The sequence below is a fragment of the Vicugna pacos genome, chromosome 3 (assembly GCF_048564905.1).
Source record: "Vicugna pacos chromosome 3, VicPac4, whole genome shotgun sequence".
Taxonomy (NCBI): domain Eukaryota; kingdom Metazoa; phylum Chordata; class Mammalia; order Artiodactyla; family Camelidae; genus Vicugna; species Vicugna pacos.
The window spans coordinates 119,582,283-119,604,109 of record NC_132989.1 but is presented as its reverse complement, the minus strand read 5'-3'; the positions used below and the strand labels follow the sequence as shown (position 1 = coordinate 119,604,109).

General features: G+C 53.1%; 1 long non-coding RNA gene across 1 annotated transcript; it reads right to left on the bottom strand.

The window, feature by feature from the left end:
- Positions 1 to 10,240: 10,240 nt before the first annotated feature.
- On the bottom strand, positions 10,241 to 21,396 carry LOC140695729 (uncharacterized). Its single transcript, XR_012071582.1, has 5 exons — positions 19,560 to 21,396; positions 18,437 to 18,683; positions 16,929 to 17,935; positions 11,850 to 12,023; positions 10,241 to 11,702 (listed from the first exon to the last, which is right to left on the bottom strand). It is a non-coding gene; the product is annotated as an uncharacterized lncRNA (long non-coding RNA).
- Between the last annotated feature and the right edge of the window lie 431 nt (positions 21,397 to 21,827).

The following is a 21,827-nucleotide window of genomic DNA, read 5'->3' as shown; positions in this document are numbered from 1 at the left end:
CCCTGACTGGAAATCTCAGCACGCGTTTGCCGTGTGGTCGCCAGGAACCGTGTCTGGCTACTTACCTCCTGCAGCGGATGTGTCTGTTAGGCACTCAGAGGCCCCGTGTTACTCAGCCGCAAGCTTCTCCGGGGCGCCGTCGAGAAACAGCCTTCTGGCAGTGGTTAGGGACTGTCCCTTTGCTGGGAGTTAAACGGGAGGAAACCCCAGAGCAAGGAGGACTTCCTGCCCCTCACTTTTCTTAGGGAAACAAGAGGGCTTTCAAAGGCAGAGCCCTGTCTTGTTCTTCAATCTGTGCATTTCGGATTTCTTTTCATGAAGATGGCATAATTGCATAATGTAAGCAAGAAGGAGTATTTACAAACCTTCCTCCATCCTATTGTTTGAGGGAAAAAAACCTGGAGGGAACTGAATTTCCACAGGTTCGCCCCGCAGGTAACCTGGAGTTAGTCGTCACAAGTTCAAGCCCTAAGACGTGTGGCAGGCAGGACTCAGGCTTTTCCGCGGGGCCCCCCGCGTGGCTGCAGGCCAGCTAAGGTCTGTCAGAAGGGAGGCTCTGAGCAGCGCAGCGGGTGGGGGTGTCGGATGAGTAGCTGCGCGGTGGCCCCTGTCGCCTTGTACAGATAAATAGGGAACAGAACAGAGGGAGCGGCTCTGGTGGCGGCTCCTCACACCGGAGAGGTGGCTGGAGACCACGCGTCGGGAGGCAGGCTCCTCGGACCCTGCGGCGGTGCCGCCGCCAAGTGCAGGGTGGCCGCGGGCGGTACGGGCCTCTCATGGCCTCCCGCCTGGTTAACTGCCGTACTTGACCCGAATAATCAGGCTGTTTTACCTCAGGCGGGTGCTGCTGTATAGACGTGGTCGTCACCAAGATGAACTGCCGTCCTGTGACTCGCCTGATGAGAGTGACCGACGTCCAGGCATCAAGAACGGGATAGTGTTTTGCGTGGACCAGTCTCACCGAAGCTGCTGGTGCCAGCTGCTGTCACAGAAGTCTTTTCTTCTGAAGCTCCCGCGTGTGAGGGCTCAGCGGCTTGTGTGGAGTGTGCCTGCAGTCACACTTAGGATTCTGACATGCGATCACCTCGCGTCTTTATGGCTGGTGACGCGGTGCAGTCAGATGTGCCGTCCTCGCGGGCAGCAGGAATCGGAGGAGTGAGGCTGACCTGTTCCCCGGGGCCCAGCGGTCACTCCAGGTGGACTCTGCCCAACAGTGCCGTGGGGGTCTGAGTTTCCTCAGGGGCTGCGAACCAGGACACACAGCAGCTCTGCAGCTGGCATCTTGGCCGTGTCCCTCCTCCTGTCCTTGGGTGACCCTCCAAGGACTGCAAGCCAACAGCACCTGTTCTCAGCTGCTCCTGCCCTGCTGGTGCTGGTCGCCTGCCGCCGCTGACGCCGCGGTGTCTGTCTTGAACCAAGTCCTTCAGTGGTTCTCCTGTAACTGTCAACAGAAAGCTGTCCTTCCTTAAAAAGACACTTTTACAGAAAAATAAAACCGACCGATTTACATGATTAGAGTGAATGCTCAATCGGAATTCTTTAATAAAATAAAAGCTTTTTGAAATGTAGACATTACTTGAATCTATCCTAACACAACATTGCCATTGTGGGCTGCGTTATGTCCCCCCCTTGATAAAAGACGAGGGACCCCATCTGTGGAGGGTCTGGGGTAACCACAGGGCGCACGGAACGTGCAGATCACACACCCGTCATCCAGTCTTCCTCCCTGAAGAACAGCTTTGTGGATCTGAGTCCTCAGCAGTCACACAGGGGTTTAGATAGTAACACATATGTAGGCTGCTATTGGCTCATTTTTATTACTTTACTTTCATGAAACATTTGCCTTTGTATGAAGATGAATTTGGAGAACTCCAGTTATAAAATTGGCCCCTGGCGTCTATTTCCAGAGTGTGTTGCTCTTGGTTCTGGATTGTCAGGGCTCATTCTGGAGGCAGCGTTTGTCCCCCACCCTGTGTGCCGTGCATCCCCGCGTCTCCGCAGTAGGACTGGATCTCAGGCCAAGATGCACAGCCTGGGGTGCCCGGTTCTGTTGGGGTTGCTCTCTGCTCTCTGTGTTTCAGTTTATCAGAGTAAGATTAAAAATAAAGAGTGCAAATGATGAGATAGGCTGCTTTGCACAATGTTTGTTCACATGTGAAACATTTTAGTTCAGTTCCCTAAGATCTTCAACACTGAAGCGTGTTCTTTTAAAATTGTTGTTTTAGAACTAGACAGCATGTCAAGAAATAATCACTGCTACCTGTTGTCACACGTCCATTACTGTTGCTCCTTGTTTGTTACTGAAAGGATCATGAGGTGTTGAAAGAAGGTGTGAGAATCACCTCCGTGCTGAGCATGCCAGGCACACGGCCGTTTGCAGGAAGAGCCTGTCTCTACCCCAGCCCGCCCCAGACGACACTGGTTGGGTCGCCACAAAGCCCCTCTAGCCCGTGAGCGGGCCCGCACTGCTGACCCCAGCCAGGGCGGAGTGACGGGCGTCACGGTCACCACCGCGCGCGAAGGAACTGAAGCCCTGAGGGAGGCCACCAGCGCGCTGGGCGTCGGGCGGCGAGGGCTGGTGTCCTGGGAAGAGAAACAGGTGAGGTGCTCACAGTTACCCACGCTCACTGACCAGGGCTTCCAGGCCGCAGGGCAGGGACCGGCTGAACTGTTTCCCCGGAACTTACGTGACGGAACCCGAACTCCCAGCACCTCCAAATACAACTGGATTTGGAGAGAACGTCTTTAAAGAAGCACGAAGTTCAAGTGAGCTCGCTGGGCTCACTTTAACCTCATCGCAAAGGGCTGGCAGATCACCCGTCCCCGTCACCCGGCTGCAGAGCCTCACATGGTATCAGGTGGGCCCTGAGCCCGTAGGACTGGTGTCCTTATAAGAAGGGGAGATAAGGACACACACACACTCAGAAGAGAGACCATGCTGGGATGCAGGGAGAAGACGACCGTCTACACATCAAGCGCAGAGGCCTCAGAGGACCCAGTGCTGTGGACACCTTGGTCTTGGACTTCCAGCCTCAGGAACTGGGAGGGAGCTCACTGCTGCGTTCAAGCTCCCGGTCCAGGTCTGTGGTGCTTTGCTGTGGTGGCCGGAGCTGACCACAGGTCGGCGGGGGGAGCCCACAGAGATGCTGGCAGATGGCCTGAGGTGAGGGGACAGGAGACCCGGGAGGCCAGGGCAGCTGGTTCACAGGGCAGAGGACGGACGAGGAGAGAGCCGCAGACGGTGCCCCTGCCGGGTCGGCGGGGCACTGGGCAGTGCTCACGCGGGGAAACAGTCCAGGAGGACCCAGGGAGCAGCACTCAGAGGTCACAAAGGGCTGGCATCCTGCCTGGCCCATCACCACATTGCAGGGCGTCAGGCAGAGTGACCGGGGGGCTTTGCTTCAGTGACGGCAGGTTCAGCCACAGGCTGACAGCCGCTCTAGTGACGCCTGACAGGGCCTAGAAACACGGCCCCAGAGAACAGCTGTTTTCAAATAACTACGCCCAGAATGAAGGGCAAGAATGTGTTTGCAGACCTAAAAAGTGTCCAGCACCCAAAGGATAGAGTTCATCCAACCACAATGAGCAGCTATGGAGAGACGCAGGAATTGAGAGGACCGAACAGTGGTTGAAGAAATAATAACTGGAAAATATCCAAATACGATGAAACTTATAAACTCATAGATCCAAGAATTTTCTCCAACCTCGTGAGCAAGAAGCACAAGAAGTTACACCAGTGTGGGCCATCATCAGACTGCAGAAAGCCAACAACAAAGAGGAAATCGTAAAAGCAGCCAGAGATACAAAGACACACTGCAGTTGTGCGGTGGGACCAAGGTAAGGATGGAGGTGGATTTCTTGTCATCGCTAGTTCAGGGCAGAGGCAGGGAAGCAACATCTGTAAAAAACTGAAAGGAAAAAAGGTCAGCCTCGAATTTCTTACCCAGTGAAAGTCTCTTTCAAAAATGAAGGCAGAATAAAGACTTGTAAAGACCTACAAAGCTGAAAGAAGTTGCCACCAGCAGGCCCACACAACAGAAAATGTCAGAGCAGGTCCTTCGGGCAGAAGAAAAATGACCCAGATGGAAACCTGAATCCACACAAAGGAAAGAAGACCACAAATGGCCACCAGAATCATGAATATAAAGTGGTTTTTCTCATTTAAATTTCTTTGAAAGGTAATTGACTATTTCTAACTGTATAAACATAAAAATAATGTGATTTGGGTTATGATATGTGTGGAAGCAAAGTGCACTGAGGCCAGGAGGGAGAAGTACAGGTGCTGGCGTTTGAAGGAGGATGGTGACAGGTGAGACATGTGCACCATACACTCTGCACAACCCTCGGGCACCACAGCAAGGGGAATAGCCAGGGAGATGACAAAGGAGGTAAGACAGAATCATAAAGTGCACTGAATCCAAAAGGAAACACAGAAATAGACAGAGAATGAGGAGCAAATGTGACCAACTGGAAGCAAATGGCAAGATAGTAAACTTAATCCAACCATAGCAACAATCACATTAAATGTAAATGGTCAAGACACTGATCAAAAGGCAGAGATTGTTAGATTGGATAAAACTCAGTACCCAACTATTTGCTAACTAAAATAAACTCACTTTAAAAACAAAGACACAAACAGATTAGAAGGGTGTAATTTATATATTTCATATTAACATTAATCAACAGATAGAAGGCGTATCCTTATTAATGCAAGCAAAAGTCTATTTCAGAGCAAAAGTTATTCCTGGGGATGAAAAGGGCCATTTCATAATGATAAAGTTGCCAATTAATCAAGAGGACGTAATAATCGTCAGCATTCATAAGCCTAAAATCAGAGAGGCAAATACATGTAGGTGGAATTAAAAGGATAAATCCCAAACCCAGAATTGGAGTCACCACCCTTCCCTCAGAATAGAAAGGCAGAGCATCAGGAAAGACACAGGAAACACTGAGCAACACTGCCGACCCCCTGACGTGCTTCACAGCTGTGGACCAATTCACCCAACAACCACGGAACACGTGGGGTTTTCAAGTGCACATGGAACAGACACCAGGATAGAGTCCATTTTTGCGCCATGAACAAGTCCCAGTGCAAATGGATTTAAGTACTAGCAAATACATGTTCTGACCGCAGTGAAATTAATGAGAAATCAGTGACAGATGATGTCTGGGCTATCCCCAAATATTTGGAAGTTAAACAGTGCACTCCTAGCTAATCCATGGGTCAAACAAGAAACCAAAAGAGAAGTTAGAAAATAAACACAATTAGTGAAAACAAAACAACAACATGTCACACTTCTCAAGATGCATGTAAGGCAGTGCCTGCAGGAGGTTGCACGGCACCACATTCCTGTATCACAAAAGAAGGAAAGTCCCTGATCACTTACGTCGGATCTCGCCTTAGTGAACTAGAAAAGCAAGAGCAGGTGAAACTCTGAGAGAAGGAGATGATAAGCATCAGACAGAAGCCAGCAGATTGGAAAAAGAAGGAATCATTGGAAAAAGCCGTGAAGCCCAAAGCTAGCTTTTCGAGGGAATCAATAAAATTAATAAACCTCAAGTTGAGCTGCAGGAAGAAGGAGAGAAAACACAAATTAGCGATGTCAGAAGCAAGAGAGACGGCGTCACCATTGGTCCTACAGATACTGAAAGTACAGTAAGGGCAGAGCTGGCATTAATCTGATGCCAATAAATTTTAAAAGTTAGATAAAATGGATGTATTCCTCGGACAACAAAAACTACCAGAACTTATTTGAGGGAAAATAGGCCATCTGAGTAGGAGTATATATGTATGACAAATACATTGAAATGTGGTTTAAAATCTTTCCAGAAGGAACATGTGAGCCCACACGGCTCCTCTGCTGATGCAGCCAGACATTTAGAGGAGAAGCACCTGCAGCCAGCAGCACACTCGCCGGCGCAGAGCTTCTCCTGCAACAGCAAGACGAGGGGACCCTGTTCTCAGCACTGCTGTTCAGCACTGCACTGCAGGTCCCAGACAGGGCGACCCTTATGCAGGAAAACCGGCGGAGCACATCAGGTCGGAAAGGAAGTAAGACTGACTTGACGTTCAGACCACACACTTGTCTATGCAGACAATCCTTGGAGTCTAGAAAAACAGCCCCTGGAAGTCACATGTGAGTTTAGCGAAGCTGCAGAACACAAGATCAGCACACAAAACGTGCTCGTCTTTGCGCACGGACAACAGTTAGAAATAAAAGTGAAAGATGCCAAGTCCTTGGGGATAAATCCGACAAAAAGCTCAGGACCTATGCACTGAAAACAGCAAGTTTTTGATGAGCAATTAAAATAGACCTAAATAAACGGAGAGACGGACCAGAGCTGCAGATTGGGAGACATTACGTGGGGTGCCAGTTCTCCCCAGATGTGTGTGTGGATTCAGGGCAACACCAGTCAGAATCCTAGCAGGCCCCCCTTTTTGGTAGAAATTGACAACCTAGTTCTAAAATTCATGTACAATGTGCAGTATGAAAAGGAATATATACATGTGTATATAGGTGTATAACTGAATTACTACGCTGTGCACCAGAAACTAACACAGCATTGTAAACTGACTGCACTTCAATTAAAAAAGAAGAAAAGGAAAAAACAAAACCAAAAAAGGCTCTTGTCCGCAAAGGAAAAAAACCACGTACAGATTGCGAAGTACTTAAGGTAGTTAAATAATTTTGAAATAGAAGAATGAATGTGGAAGATTTTCACTATCTGATTTCAGGACTTACTATATGGTTTTCAGGATTTACAAACAGGGCAATAGAATAGAAGAGAGAATTCAGAAATAGACGTGTGTGTATGCTGACTGGCTTTTGATAAATGTGCACATCAGTGGAGAGAGGACAGTCTCTCTCTCCTTTCTGGAACAACTGGTGACCCATAAAAATTAACTTTGTCCTATGCCTTGCACCCCATACAAAATTTAGTCAGAATGGGTCACAAACTTAAACTGAAAACTGCAAAGCTTCTAGAAGAAAACACAGAGGAAATCTTTGGGACTTAAGGTTAGACAAATACTTCTTAGACGTAACATCAAAAGCATGACCTATAAAAGGAAACATTGGTGCCTTCTACTTCCTCAAAATCAGTATCTTCTCTCAGAAAGAAGATACCAGGGAGAGAGGCACAAACTGGAAGGAAATACTTGCAGGTCACATGCATGACAAAAGACTTGTAGCCAGAATATGTAAAGAACTCTCAAAAGTCAACAACAGGAGACAAGGAACTGAATACAAAATAAGCAAAAGGTTGGGAACCGAGTGGTCTGTCCCAGCTCCAGAAAGCCCTGAGGCCGAAGAGGGGCCGCCCCAGCCCTTGTGCTTGAGGGGGACCCAGCCGTGGACACACAGCTGCCCACCCTGGCCACCCAGCACTGTGTGTGTGCCTCACCCTCTCCTGGATGACGTCTCTCACTGTTTCCCGTTGGGTATTGTGGATTTCCCAGGGGACAATCCTATCTCTTTATATAATGAGTTTCCACTCTGCTTTTCCAGTATTTTATCTCTTGTTGGCTCTCCGTCTGCTTCTCTTTTTTTGGTGGGGCTGTTGGAAGAGCAGATAACTTACATCCTCCTGGGACCTGTAGCCACGAATGGGGCGGGGGGGGGGAGTCAGAATGTTCATTAATGACCGCATAACCTTTTAAAAGCCCATTCTCCAGTGTGGTGTCTGGAACCTGGATAAACGTTTTGAGTCTGAAGCTGGAGGAAACTCACACAGCTCTTCAGAGCTGCAGGGTCTTAGAGAAACAAGCGATTTCCTAACATTAAGGAAATGTTCTGTGTGCTTTGAACGTGGGTTCTCGTCATCGCAGTAGTGACGGGAAGCCGTGTCCTCGCTGCCGACCCCCACACGCAGGACCCGCAGGGGTGCTCGGACGCACTGCATTGTATTAAATGTCCGTGGGGGCCCGAGCCTGCCCAGTCTCACCAAACGGGTGCTGACTCCACTGTAAACAAACGGGAAGTGTTTAAGGCGGTGTTAGCTGAAAGTCAGTCACGCCGCTACAAACCCCGTGTCAGGCCGAGGTGTCCACTGTCTCCTAGAACGGCCTTGAATGGCCATGGGAAGTCTGAGCCCTCGCTCCACTGGTTTCTTGCACATCTTCCCACGAGGCACTGTCCTTGGTGGCCCCCAGGCCGTTCCCCTGCCCCGCCTGGCAGGTGCTGGACGCCGGGAGAGGAGCAGATGGACGGTAGGAATTGTGGTCTCCCACGATGGGAGCCGTTACTGCAGTCCCCAAGGAGGCAGGACAGTCCACTCTCCACTCCCCCAGTTCCCTTAGCTTGGCGTTCGCATCTTCTGAGGCTTTGACCTGAAACCATTGTCCAGCTTCCCTGGACTGGCCCCGCCCCGGCCATCCTGGGCTGAGGGGTCTGTGGGAAGAGAGGGCCCGTTGGTGAACAGACAGCACTGCAGTGTCGAGTGAGCAGTATTTGCACACGCGTGTGCACACACACTGTGAGTCGCACTTCAGCCCGGGAGGGGAGCAGGTGAGCGGTCACTCCCAGGCACAGGTGGGGAAATTGGCCGGCTTGTTCAAGATGACTTAGCTGGGAGCAGGACCTTGTCCCTGGAGCCGGGGTGGCCGCAAGTCCTTCAAGGACAGGCTCCTCCTTGTCAGTCTGTCCCACGGTAACCCCACTGCGCAAGCAGGTGAGGGGCGTGGAGGCACTCAGGGATGGGTGGCCCCTTGAGGCCTCCTGGTTCCTCTGCACACGTGCCCAGGACCCTGGCAAAAGCCCTGCTAGGCTTGGAGGGCCAGGCAGCATCCACGGGTTCCCATCGCTGGGCATGAGTTACATTCTTTTCGAAAATAAATGACACCCAATTCGCACGTGCAGGCGGCGTGTCCTGTGGGCAAGTTGCTCCAGCCTCGTCGTGCTGGGTAGCACAGTCCTTTGGCCTTGGAGGGGGGAGGACTCGGGGGGCAGCTGCTGTGAGCGTCCCACACGTTCTGGGTCACCCTTTGGCCTGACCATCTGTCTTCTGGAGAGGCCATCTGTGCGGGCCGCCGCGTGCGGGAGACACACCGCAGGGCTGGTCTCCGCCGAGGGGGACGGAGGGACACACGGACCAGAGCTGGAGCACGTTCGGACTGGCTGACCTCGGAGGAAGTGGGGAAGCTTGTTTGATTTTCAGGGGAAAGGAATTCCACAGGGGAAGGAGTCGGGACTTCGGTAGTCGGCAATATCAGCTCTAAAAATGCAATTTCCGGATTAATAACAAAGGCTGTTCTCGCCCGCTCGCTCCTGCACGGCGCGCTCCGACCACAGAGCATATTGTGCCCCGCGGCCCCGGCGCAGGCACGGCTTCGCCGTCCTCCCCGCGTACCGGGCCCCCTGGAAATGAGAAACGCGCCTCGGCCGGCCGGCCGCGGTTAAATATTAAAGCTTGTAACTGCAATATTTGTGCGTCTGCGTATTGCATTACGGTGGAGAAGAACTCACAGGAAAGATTGTTGTTTTCTGAAACCTCCAATATCCAAGCCACTGTGACCTATTTTGTCCTGCTCAGAGGGTGTTGGCATCAAGGACCCGTTCAGACATAGAACAAAATGTATCGACCACCCGCGTGCACATATACACAACACGTACGTATGTCTGTTATGCACGTTTGTCTGTTGACACACAGACACGTGTACACCTGTTCATGTGTTTTTACACATGCTCCAAAGTACCGATTAACGTGCTAAATACCATGTGTGATTTTAGACTGTTTCCCCATCAGGCTGCTTCAGGAAGGGGAGCAGGTAGGCCTCCATTTAAAACAGACTCATCCGTTCCCTGGTCAAGAAGTTCTTCTTTAGGAAGAACCCAAACGCCAAAGGGAAAGGCTAGAGTCAGCGAAGGTGCGCGACACCCCCTGTGTGCTGCTCCAGCTCACCCACCGGCCCTGGGGTGGAAAAGAAGGAAACGTTACATGTTGAGGGTTAAAAATTAGACACAGCAAGCAAACTGAGAGCTAAGGAAAGAGGGACCAGGACGTCAGGGGGACGGTAATACAGCCTGTAGTTTACACGGAAGGCTTCTTGGAATCTCGAAACGAAGACTAACATTCAAACCGCTAAAATGGCTCTAGTACTGAGTGGACAAACGAGCCTCTAGTTCTAAAACAGGACAAAATACGTGCAGTGCTCATCGTGGCCACTGTCCGTCAGCAGAGCGAACAGGGTGGGCACACGGTCCGCACCTCCCCTGGCTCCCAGCCGGGTCTAGCTCACGGATTCATAAACACCACTTGTTTTGAAAATGACTATATTGGGAATTAAACCTAAGTCCCTTGATGGGAAACACTGCAAACTCGGAGTTTCATGGTGACCTGAAGCAAACCCCCAAAATGCTGCAGCGCACAGGCCATCGCGCTCGGACCCTGCCTCCGCCGGCCCGACGCTCGGGGCAGGGCTGTGCCGTCTGGGCAGGGCCACTCATCCGTGGAGGCCACAGCGGGTGTCCGCGAGGGCCCAGGAGAAAGAAGGTCCTGCTGGGGCCTGCCCACCTCTCCCAGGGGAAGGGTGCACCATTTCTGTCCAAGAATCATGCTGACCTCGATCCTGGCTCTGTCCTGCTGTCAGACTGTGTCCTGTAAGCTTCAACTGCAGGGCGTCCAAATCCAGGGACAGTCCTGCAGTCGTGGTTCTGGTCACAGGTGATGGTCCTGAGAGGTCGCAGGCAGTGGATGATGGCTGAGAGTGGTCAGAGGCCAGTGCCAAGGGCAACAGTGTGGGTGACGATTGTCGGTGAAGGTCACAGTTGATGGTCATAGCACCTGTGGCAAAGGTCATGAGGATGCCTTCGGGGAAAAGCGCGCCGTGCGGGGATGCGGCGCCGTCGTCTGGCTCATGGGTGGACCTTGGTTCCGTCCAGGAGCAGCTCGCTTGTGCAGCATCTCAGACTGAACCGTGAGGGGGCACGTGCGAGGCGGGGGCCTGAAGGGGCCTGTGTGCAGCTGAGGCATGAGTGAGCCTGACCCCAAAGAAGAATGATAGACAGTTCGAGCAACTAAGTTAAATCCAGAAAAACATGTGGCTGTGGCTGTGAACGTTTGCTGCTGTTCTGTGGTTTCTGTGGAGAAATTCAGGGGGACAGACTGGGAGGTGGGTCCTGGTAGGACATTCAGGGAAACGTAGCCTGCGGTCACCACTGAGCCTGAAGCAGAGCAAGCGTCCGCGTCTAAACAGGATGGGATGACCCTCAGAAGCCATCAGAGGCAGTCTGGCTGGTGTCCCCCGTGGAGGGCGGCTTCTCCGGAGGGGATGCGAGGAGGCTGGGCCTGCCTCTGCTTTTCCCAGCGGGCAGGCAGCTCAATGGAGAAACTCACGCTCTTAAAACCAGCTCCCCAGGAAGGATGGAGATGCAGCCAGTGTCCTTGACTGTGGGTCCATCTGGACGTGTGAGTCCTGACCATGTGTCCTTTGTAAACACCCCGTCTGGCGGGTACTTTCAGGTCTCCTTGAAGTCACCTGTCACACCGGCACACACAGAGGTGGCTCTGTCCCTGGTCCCCTCCCGTACAGACCTTACAGCTGGTCCCCGGTTCTTCAGAAACAGTATCGTGAAGTCACGTATTCACATTTTAATAGTTTGAGGTATCTTGGCGATGGATTGAATCACAGGATAAAATAGAAGTGCATTTTCTGTTTTCTGAAACGTGTTCGGTCTGTATTTTCCTCTCCAAATTCCGGGACCCTGTAAAGTTTTAACATAAAGTAAGGACTTCTTGAATATGACCGTGTGCAGATGTTTCCCTCATGCCCTGCAGCCTGTCCCTTCACAGCCTTCCACGGTAGCAACGCAGAGAAGGCGGTTTTGCTGAAAATCTCCAGACGAACTCACCCTCGTGCTGAGGTCATGATGGGAGACGCCCACCTCCAGCCGATGCTGCGGGAAGGGAGGTAGCGCCGAGAGGAGCAAGAGAGGCTCCGATGCGTGTGGCTCCGGTCCCGCATCCACGTGGTCGCGCCGGCGGGCGCACCAGCTGATTTCACAGCTGTTGTGTTTGCTGCTGACCTGAAACCCAAGCGGATGGACGCGTGAAAGCAAGCAAAGAACTTCAAAAGGATTTTACAAAATGATGTGTGTGAATCTCGGGATGAAATCTGCTGGACTGGAACCCAGACGCATTCTACAAGCTTGTGGGCCAGAAAGTGAACTTCAGAAGAGCAGAAACAAAACCAAACAGGTAAAGAGCAGAATAGGCATTTCTTTAAAGCGCTATGCCTAAGCCACACAGCGTTCACTCTGGGGGTCATTTCACTCATGGAGACGGTGCTGTGAGGGGCCCCAGGCGCCAGTGCTGATGCTGGCCCCGGCGGGTATTTCTGCCTCCACACGTGCTCATGTGTGGGCTGTGAGCCCGTCTCGCACGGGTGGGGAGCGGGGACCACGACGAGTGCTGGCTGTCTCTTGTGTTTGTTTTAATGAGGAAAAAGGAGCAGATTCGGTCTAATGACTGACAACTTGGGCTGACACCGAGCAGGTCCCTGTGCGGCCTCCTGGGGCCAGACCCCACATCTGAGCCCTTGTCTGTAAAAAGCTTTAGTCTCCGAGGCCTTCCCTGGGTTCCCAGGGGCAAATTTAATCAGAGAAGTGAGAAAGTGCAGAGAGAAAGGAGAACAGTCAAACAAGGCAAAATAACCATAGTTCAGCCACTAAGCAAAGTCGAGGGCCTTCAGCTCCTCCTCAAGGGCTGTGAGTAATGCTCTAAGCCTCGTCCTTCGAGCTGTTCTGCAGAGGCCAAAACCCCCACCTGGTGGAATAAGATTACGCATGCTGCCCCCCAGCTCTGCACCTGCCTCTGTGGGCATCCCCACCGTCCCAGAGACAGCGGAGGACACTGCTCGCCCACGCTGGACGCAGACAGCGGTGTGGCCAGTTCAAGGCGCTCAAGACAGGTGCACTTGCCAGGGGCTCTCACTGCGGCCAGACGACCGTCCCTCAGCCCCTCGGAAGCTGACTCGTGTCACGGCGGCGCCTGCTGGGTACAGTGCCTTGACCACTATCGCGCTTTCTCCCCGCAGCCTTTGTGGGGAGAACACTGCAGGTTCATCCGGGGTTGGGTTTGTGACTCGGCTGCTGTCGGGGAAAGTGAAAGCCAGTAGCTTTCCGTGGTGTAAGTATTCTGTGATTTCAGATCACCTTGGAAAGCCTCTTCCGCCCTGTGGGGGAAGGACTACGCGCGTGAGCTAGCGTGGAGACAGCACCCCTCTTCTGTTGAACCGTTTGCTCGTAGCTCTCTTGTGTACAGAGCATTTCAAGGAAACTAGGGGTAAGTCCTATTCCTAAGGTCAAAACTGCAGCAGCAGACGGTGTTTTCCTTCTCCAGGGCCGTCCTGAGACTAGTTAAAGACGCTCTGCCCCAGCGTGTTCCACACTGTCCCCAGCCCCTGCGCAGGTCCTCCGACTCCGAGCGGTGGGCAGTGGGACTGCTGCAGGGCTGGATGGGCAGCCTCGTCCAGCTTCCCGGGCCTTCCGCAAGCGCTTGCTCTGAACGGGATGCTGCCCGTGCTGGGGGTGCAGATGCCTTCATGTTCCCAGAACCGATGGTCTAGACGGGGGATGACGGTGGCCAGTCCTTGATGTGAAAACTTATCTGCCTAGGTAGGACAAAATAAGCCCTTTGTGGCTTTCTCTGCCATCATGGAACGCATCAAAGTCACAGCTTCCCCACGCTCACGGGCTGCTGTGTGTGAACCGTTGCACCAGCATCCATCACGCACTTTGATGACCCGCCGTGTGGGGCCTGCTTCAGCATCTCTGGAGAGAGGTGGTGGGGACCATGGATTCTGGGACAAGTTCCTGGTAACAGCCACATCATGTCTCTGATGGCCCATTTATGTGTTCACGTGGCTGGGCCACGGTGCCCAGATCTTGGGTTAAGCATTTTTCTGGATGTTTCTGTGAAGTTGGTTTTTGGGTGAGGTTAACATTTAAATTGGTGGACGGAGTGAGCAGGTTGCCCTCTCTGATGTGGGTGGGTCTTGTCCACTCAGCTGAAGAGCTGGATAGAAGTGGGAAGGGGAATTGTAGGCTGACCTCCCCTGAGCAGGAGGGACCTGTCAGCAGAGGGCTGTGGACTCAACTTGCAGCTCTTCCGTGAGCCTCCAGCCTGCTGGCCTCTCCAGCAGGCTTCGGGGCCTCTGAGTCTCCGTAATTGTGCGAGCCATTCTTTAAAATAAATCTCTCCCTCTCTCTATACACACATATGTTTACATCCTGTTGGTTTGTCCGGAGAACCTTCACTAATACCCAACCTTACTCATAAACGTCATAATCTCTCTTGAAAAGAGTTGGGTAATTGGCCCCGGACCACACAGCCAGTGAAGGACCTGGACCCCGTCACACCTGTCTGTCTGGCTTTAAACTCACCACCTGGCAGCAGAGGTGGAATGGAGCAGACCGTGTTCTGAGCACCATGCCCGGCAATCCCGTGTGATCCTCATGAGGCTCCTTGGAGGGGCTACCCTCATCACTCCAGCTTACAGATGAGGAGACAGAGGCACAGAAAGGTTAGGCAACCTGCCTAAGGTCACACAGCTAGTTAGCAGAGCTCAGATTTGAATCCAAGCCATCTACCCCCACAGCCCCTCTTGCTCCTACCTTTACACGTTGGCATCCTCTGCAGTCTTCCTCTCTCCTTGGGGAGACGCGTGGTATAATCAGTGGACTTTGTAATATTGTAGGGGGCACTGTCTGCCTGTGTGGTCGTGGCGCTCCTGCTTCCTCTCAGAAGTGCCTGGTCCTCTGTGGGCTGTTCCCACGTGTTACAGAGGGAACTCAGACACGAGCCCCACGAGGGCGGCTGCTGAACGAGCCCTCACACACGTGTCTTCACGGGGACAGACAAGCGGGTGTCCCTGCCGCTGTGGGGGCTGGCTCTCTCCTGAGCGGTGACCAGGTGGGCAGGTGGCTGGGGGCCTGTTTCTCCTGGCAGGCGATTCTAAGCGAACTTTCTCCAATTTGAGCAATTATGAAATAATCTACCACAATTTCTGATTTGTAAAAGCACTCTTGGGTTTACCCACCTCCCAAGAGGGAGAGTTTCGCTCAGACCCAAGTGACTGAATCCAGCTCCTGGCACCAGATTGGAGTCGTGTGTGACAGAAGGAAAACGCACCAGACGTGGCACGCTGGGCGCCCGGAACCCAGCCCCGGGCGCACGGGCCTTGCCCGCTGGAGCTTGGCTTCAGGAGAGGGAAAGACCAAAACTGCAAAACGCGACACACCGAAGAGTGAAGGGGCGGCCTCGCTCCCTGCGTGGCAGAGGCTTGGGGGCGGGCAGCTGCATCTTGGGGTGAAGGCGCGGGGCGGGTGCAGGCACCTCGTGGGCCCCGCCGGCCCTGGTGGACCGCAGCCGCCGTCCCGCCTCCTCGGCACCCACGACTCTGCCCTTCGTCTCTGCACTCGAAAAGCAAATGGCATTTATAATCTTATTAAATCTAAAACGAAGCACACACAGTCCAGAAAATTTTCAAAGTAGGGAGAAGTCTGGCATTACAGCTGTGTTTCATTGCAGCCTCCCTGCCCCCCGCCCCTCTGTGCGGGTGACATCGCGGACTGTCTTGGCCGCCGTTCCTGTCTGCGGAGGTAGCAGGGGGCGTGGTGGCACCGCCGTGGGCAGGGTCTCTGTCACACTCTGCGGGTTCACAGACTGGGCTGGGCTGGGCTGGGCACACCACTGCGATCTGGTTTTCAAGACACACGAGGTGCAATTTCCCCGGGGTGTTGCTGGCGTCATCAGCACGATGCAGCGTACGTTATGCTGTGAGCCGTTGTCACCAGTTACAGCTTCCTCCAGCGATAAAATTGCAGTATTTAAAATGTTTCTACTGTTTGTGATACTTTTCAGTGACGCTTGTCTTCGATTAATCTTGACCCGCCTCATCAGGGTTTCACATCGGTCTTCTCGGCATGTGAGTCTGGGTGTGTACACAGGTGTCCAAGGACACCGGTTGCTCAGAGGACGCAAGATCCCTCTTTTCTCTTTGCCTCCCTCCCAGCCCGAGACCTCCCTTCCCTCCTTTCACGTGTTCACGTTGGATTCCTGAATCGCTGCGTGGGCTGTCTCCCTGATAAACAGGCTCAAGCCCCACCTAGAAGGCGGTCAGGACCCTCCACGCCCCTCCGGCAGCGCCGCCCCGTCCTGTGCCGCGGCCCCCGCTGCCCTCCGTGCCTGGTCCTCTGTGGACCTGCTTGTTCACACCTCTCGTGCTGTGTTCTGCCGGCTCGTTTGCAGTCTGTCTTCCCCACACCCTTAGGCCTTTCTTTGCAGTTGGGACTGCTTTTTCCCTTTTACTGAAGTATTTATAAAACTTGTTATTGTTGAAGTATCTGTAATGTGGGGTTAGTTCCAGGTGCACAGCACAGTGGCTCAGTGTTTTTGGCGATTACACTCCATTGCACGTTATCACAGGACAGTGGGTATAATTCCCTGTGTGGCACAGTGTGTTCTTTTTTTAAGCTTTTTTTTTTTGTAGGAGGGGATATTTGATTATCTTTTTAATGGCGGTACTGGGGACTGAACCCAGGACCTCGTGCATGCTTGGCACACGCTCTCGCTCTGAGCTATGCCTCCGCCTCCGAGTCCATTCTTGTTGCTTGTCGATTCCGTGTACACCGTATGTGTATGTTAATCCCACTCCCCTAATTTAACTTGTGCCCCCCCCCCCGGTAACCTCTGGTTTGCTTTCTGTCTGTGAGTCTGTTTCTGTTTCACCCGCATCCAAGCAGAGGTCCTCAAAAAACTTCCTCACGTGAGGGACTGACACCAAGTGCAGCCCCAGCTAAGACTGTCCCTCACCCACGTCGCCCGCGACTTCCGCCCCCTCAGGAGCCCTGCTGGGCCCAGTGACCACCGCGGACAGCAGCCATATGTTTAAAAATTACTCTTTACCTGCTTTAAAGGTAAACGCTTACTTGGAATTTCAGCGTATGCCCTCGGGAGCCTGGGACACGGCCTGCGGGCCGCCGGGTCTGTGTCCTGCGGCTTCAGAGAGCGCTCGGCCGTTCTGTCTCCCGCGTGCAGACCCTCCACCTCTCTGGACTCAGAAGTGCTCTGCTCTGCTTTGAGGCAGAATCCCCAGCACCTTTGCCTGCAGCTCGCGTCCGGCGTCAGGGAGCTGAGCGTGCCGCCCGCCGGGCTCCTGTCTCCGTGACCCTCCGTCTGCTCGCCTCGGCGCCGGCCCCGCCTGTCAGCCAGGCTGACCCGGGGGTGCTCGCCCCAAACGCCCGTCCGTGCCCCCCGCCCCCTCTGCACTGTGGGCCGCTCCACAGGACAGGCCCCTTTAGAGGCCTCTTTGGGAGAGTTTAGATTCTTTTTCCAATTTTCTTTTAAGTCCTAGCTGTTTGAAGCAGGTGAGCAGTAAGAACTTACTCAGTGTCTGCCCTTTGGCCCTGATCTCACGTCATCCAAATGCGCTGGTGTTGTCAGCATCAGTGAAGACAACAAACTGTCATCCAAGCAACTGAAAGTATTTGTATAAAGACAGCGACCCCTTCACACAGGCGGCTGAGCTGTAGTTGAGACATTTTAAGTAACATGCTTGCATCTTTTTGAATTAGAGCTCCCTCTGGATATATGCCCAGGAGTGGGACAGCTGGATCCCATGGTAAGTCTAATTTTAGTTTTTTGAGGAATCTCCATTCTGTTTTCCATAATGGCTGCACCAAACTGCGTTCCCGCCAGCACTGTTTTCACAGCAGCACTATTTACAGCAGCCGAGACGTACAAGCAACATAAATGTCCATCGACAGGTGACTGGGTAAAGCTGTGGTGTATTTATACAATGGAGCACTACTCAGCTGTGAAAAATATAAAATAAAGCCATTTGCAGCAACACGGATGGATCTGGAAATTGTTGTTCTCAGTGAAGTGAGCCAGAGAGAGGGAGAAAACATGCCATATGGTATCACTCATGTGGAATCTAAGAAAGAAACAAAGAAAGGAAGAAAGACAGCAATGAACTCACCTACAAAAGAGAAACAGACGCGCAGACGTAGTAAACAACCATGGTTACCGGGGGAAGGTGGTGGGAAGGGATGAATTTGGGAGTTTGCGATTTGCAAATGTTAACCGTTATGTGTAAAAATAGATTAAAACAAATTTCTTCTGTGTAACACAGGGAACTATATTCGACATCTTGGCATAACCTTAATGAAAAAGAATATGAAAGCAAATCTATGTATTTATATACATGAATGACTGAGACAGGATGCTGGACACCAGAGACTGACCCATTGTAAACTGACTAGACTTCAATTAAAAAAAAAGAAAGATGCGAAGGTGATGAGAAAAATGTGCAGGTGCACCCAGTCCTGCTGGTGTCAGCGCCTGCGGTGGGGACGTGCCTCTGCGTAATAACTTCCTGCCCGGAATCCCGTGCCAGCGCCCCGCAAAGCTACCCTCCTGCCTTCGAGAATCTCACCTCTTGGCTCCAGGACGCCTGTACCACCTGCCATCACGTTTGTCCTCAGGAACCCGGTGGGTGGACGGAAGGGACGGGGCCCGGCCTGGGTCGCCGGGTTCTCATTCAGTGAAGCCAGGCAACCACGTTTTAATTTCGCTTACTTACAGCCTTTCTGGGTGACTTGGTGAGACGATAAAGATCCATACAAAAGCAGCCACTTCTCTGCTACCTGGAGAGAGTGTGTTGGCCCTGGGACAGAAGGAGACTGACAGGCAGAGAAAAGAGGGGACGACTGAGCTGAAGGAGGGAGGTGGCAGACCAACAGATGCAGCCAGAAAGTGGGGGGCGAGTGCCAGACCCCCACCCGCCATGGGCTGTCGGAGAAGAGCCCGACCCGAGCTTCCAGGCCCAAGGGGCTGGGCTGGGGCTCTGTCTCTAGTAACTCAGAGGGCTGTGCAGGCCCTCAGCTTGCCGCTGGCCCCGGGGGAGGGCCCTGGAACCCGGCCAGCTGTGCCCCCGCATCAGACGTGCCAGGACGAGAGGCCGCACCGTCCTGCGTCCTGCGGCTCTGGCTGCGGCCGGCAGTGGGGCGGGGCGGGGCGGGCTCTGCTGCTCCTGCTGGCCGGCTGCTCTCCCGGGTACCCTCCCCAGGGCCGGCAGGGCCGCGGGGCTGCCCAGTGCACCGCGCAGTTCACGCCTCATGCCTCTGTGCACCCCAAGGCCCCCTGCTCTCCCACCTCTAGCAGACCTTTCCTTTTTTGGAAAGAAAGCAGACTTGCCTGGTCCGCCACTTCCCACAGGCTGCTGGCTCCCGGCTCGCACACTGACTCGTGGGCCAGCACCCTTATCTCATGCCTTCAGCACCCTCAGCCCCCACCTGCAAGTCCTCAGGCCCACCTGGACCCCTCGAGGGCGGGGGAGCCACACTTAAAGGCAGAGGTGCCGAAATTGGCCAAGGAACAGAAACATTCCTAGCTGATGAGACGCAACTTGTGTGCATTTCTAAAGCAAACCGAGAACGTAGCCCTGAAGCGCTTCCAGACCTGTGAGTGCAAAGAAAAAGCAGCCAGCCAGCCCGCGGCCCCCATTTACAGGGGAGCCTGCAGCGCCTCTGTCCCTGTCCGGGCCGCCACCCACTTACCGGGAGGGACCGAAACACCCTGGGGCTCGCAGACTCCACACAAAACTTCCCTGGACTGAGAAACCTGGGCTCTTACTTCTAATAAGGCGACGGAAGTTCAGCGTCTCACAGGCCGTAGCTGACGGCGGCGGTGGTGTTAACACTTCACGCAGCGATCTGCTCTTTCCAGACGTTTGTGGGGGAGACCGCCGAGCACTGCGATCTCGGGATGTGCAGCGCCTGAGGGGTCTTACTGTATACAATGATCTCGTTTCCTAAAGTGGGAAGGCTTACGCAGGGCGGCGTTAGCCACTTCGTGAATGCTGAAAAACAAAACGGTGAAGTGGCTATTTTAAGGCCACTGTGCAGAGAAACTGCTTAAATACCTGTAAAAAATAAAAATAGATTGCACCGGCGATCTCCATGAGGCCTCCTGCAAGCGCACAGAAGCACAGCGCGCCTGGCCTGCCGGCTGCAGCTGCGTGGTCTGGGGCTCGTAATCTCGACTTTCTTTTTCTCCCACATAATTATGCTGCAACCTGAAGATACATACACTATTTTTGGTTGCGATCGCCCACCTCAAAGGAAGCAAATACAACACCTTTTGAAGTGTAATTTTCTACTTTCAAAAAATGATCTTTACCAAAGACAGCCAGCACCACTGACTCCTGAAACTTCAGGAAAGGTGTTAACAGAAGAGACGTCAACCTTGTCGTCATAAAGGATGTGTATTTCCAACACAGCATCTTGGAATTAGCTCAACCCTGAAGCACTTCCAATACCTTTTCATAAAAAATAAGTGTTTTAGGAAACAGCTCTAAGTTAAACCTTGAGTTCCTGCATGTCCCTCTCGGGGCGCCCCGGAGCGGACACCCACGGACCCGCCACTGTGGCCGTAGGAGACCGGCGGTACAGCCGCCCCGCGGGCTGGGTCTGTGCTGAGAGCTCCTGATGCTGGAGTCCGGACTGGATGAAAGACGAAGGACGCTGGAAGGAGAGTGAGCGAGAGCCGGGGGTACCAGCTGGGGGGCCTGAGGCCAAGTGCGGAGAATCGTGTGCAAAGGGGTCTTAAGGAGGGAGGGGCTTCTGATTCTGTTTTCCAGTCCCTTTTGACTCTCAGGTTGGTTTTGTTCATTTTCTGCTGGGAATTTAAATTCGAGGAGAACTGTGGGGTTCTCTGTCCAGACCTGCGTCAGGTCGGCTGCGGCTTGTGGCGTGTCTGCCTCTGTGCCCAGGCGGGAGGAGAGCCCGGCCCGCTGGGCGGCGTGGCTCCTCCCAGCCAGCAGGCCGAGGACGGCTTTTTATAGCCAGGCTGCCTCTTCCGGGCCTTATCAGGGTGACGAAAATAACCTCTGAAAGCCCAGGGCCGGACCAGGGGCTGTGGTGGTGGTGGTGTTAACATGTCCCTGGAAAATGAACAGTCTCTTAATGGGAGGTGCAGCAAGGCTCCCCTGACGACCGCAGCGCCCGCAGCGCCTGGCCAGCCACGTTCGCGGCGGGGGGGCATTCTGGAGCTGGGCAGTGGGCTTCCTGGTCCTTCTCCCCCTCCTTCCTTCCTGGCACCGGTCGGCATGCAGGTCAGTCTCTAACTGCTGGATGCAAGTTGGCGCAAGTTGGCCATGATCTCAGCTCTCACCAAATCCATGCTGCATCATGAAGTGTAATGCATTTTAGTGTGAAAATGGCAGCTCAGCTCTTAATAGTCCTTTCCTGGCGTGCAAAACCATTTCTCCTCTTTTAAATGTGTCCGTTCTCAATGAACAGAACATTGAGGGGGATTAAATTTGGTGAACTTGAGGTTTCATTGTTTTGTTTTGTTTTTGTTTTCTTTGAGCATTGGTTAACTTAACTTCCGAATACTGACAAGATTGTTACGGATGTAACCCAACGTATAAAATTATGCTAAGCTGACTGGCAAATACAAAAAAGGCTTCGTGGTTTTTCCTGAAGGCCATTTGACCGTGTGAAAAATATTCAAGTATTTAACACGGTGGGCAGAGATCAGTAAGGTGCCTGGTTAGGGAGCGTTCCTCCCTCATCCGAATAATAAACATTTCACGACGTCTGAGTTGTGACTCTTCTCCAGTTCACACCTTAACTCACTCTGGGGTGTCAGTTACTCTGGGGGTGGGGGTGGTCTGGGAATCCTGGGCGGGGGTGCACGGCTCCCTGGAGGGCGGCCCTGTGGCCCCCGCTTTAGCGCTGGGCACGGCGGCTCTGGCATTTTTTGGTATTTATACAACATTTAAATATTTGCAAACACTGTCAACAAATGGTTAAAGGGGTCGT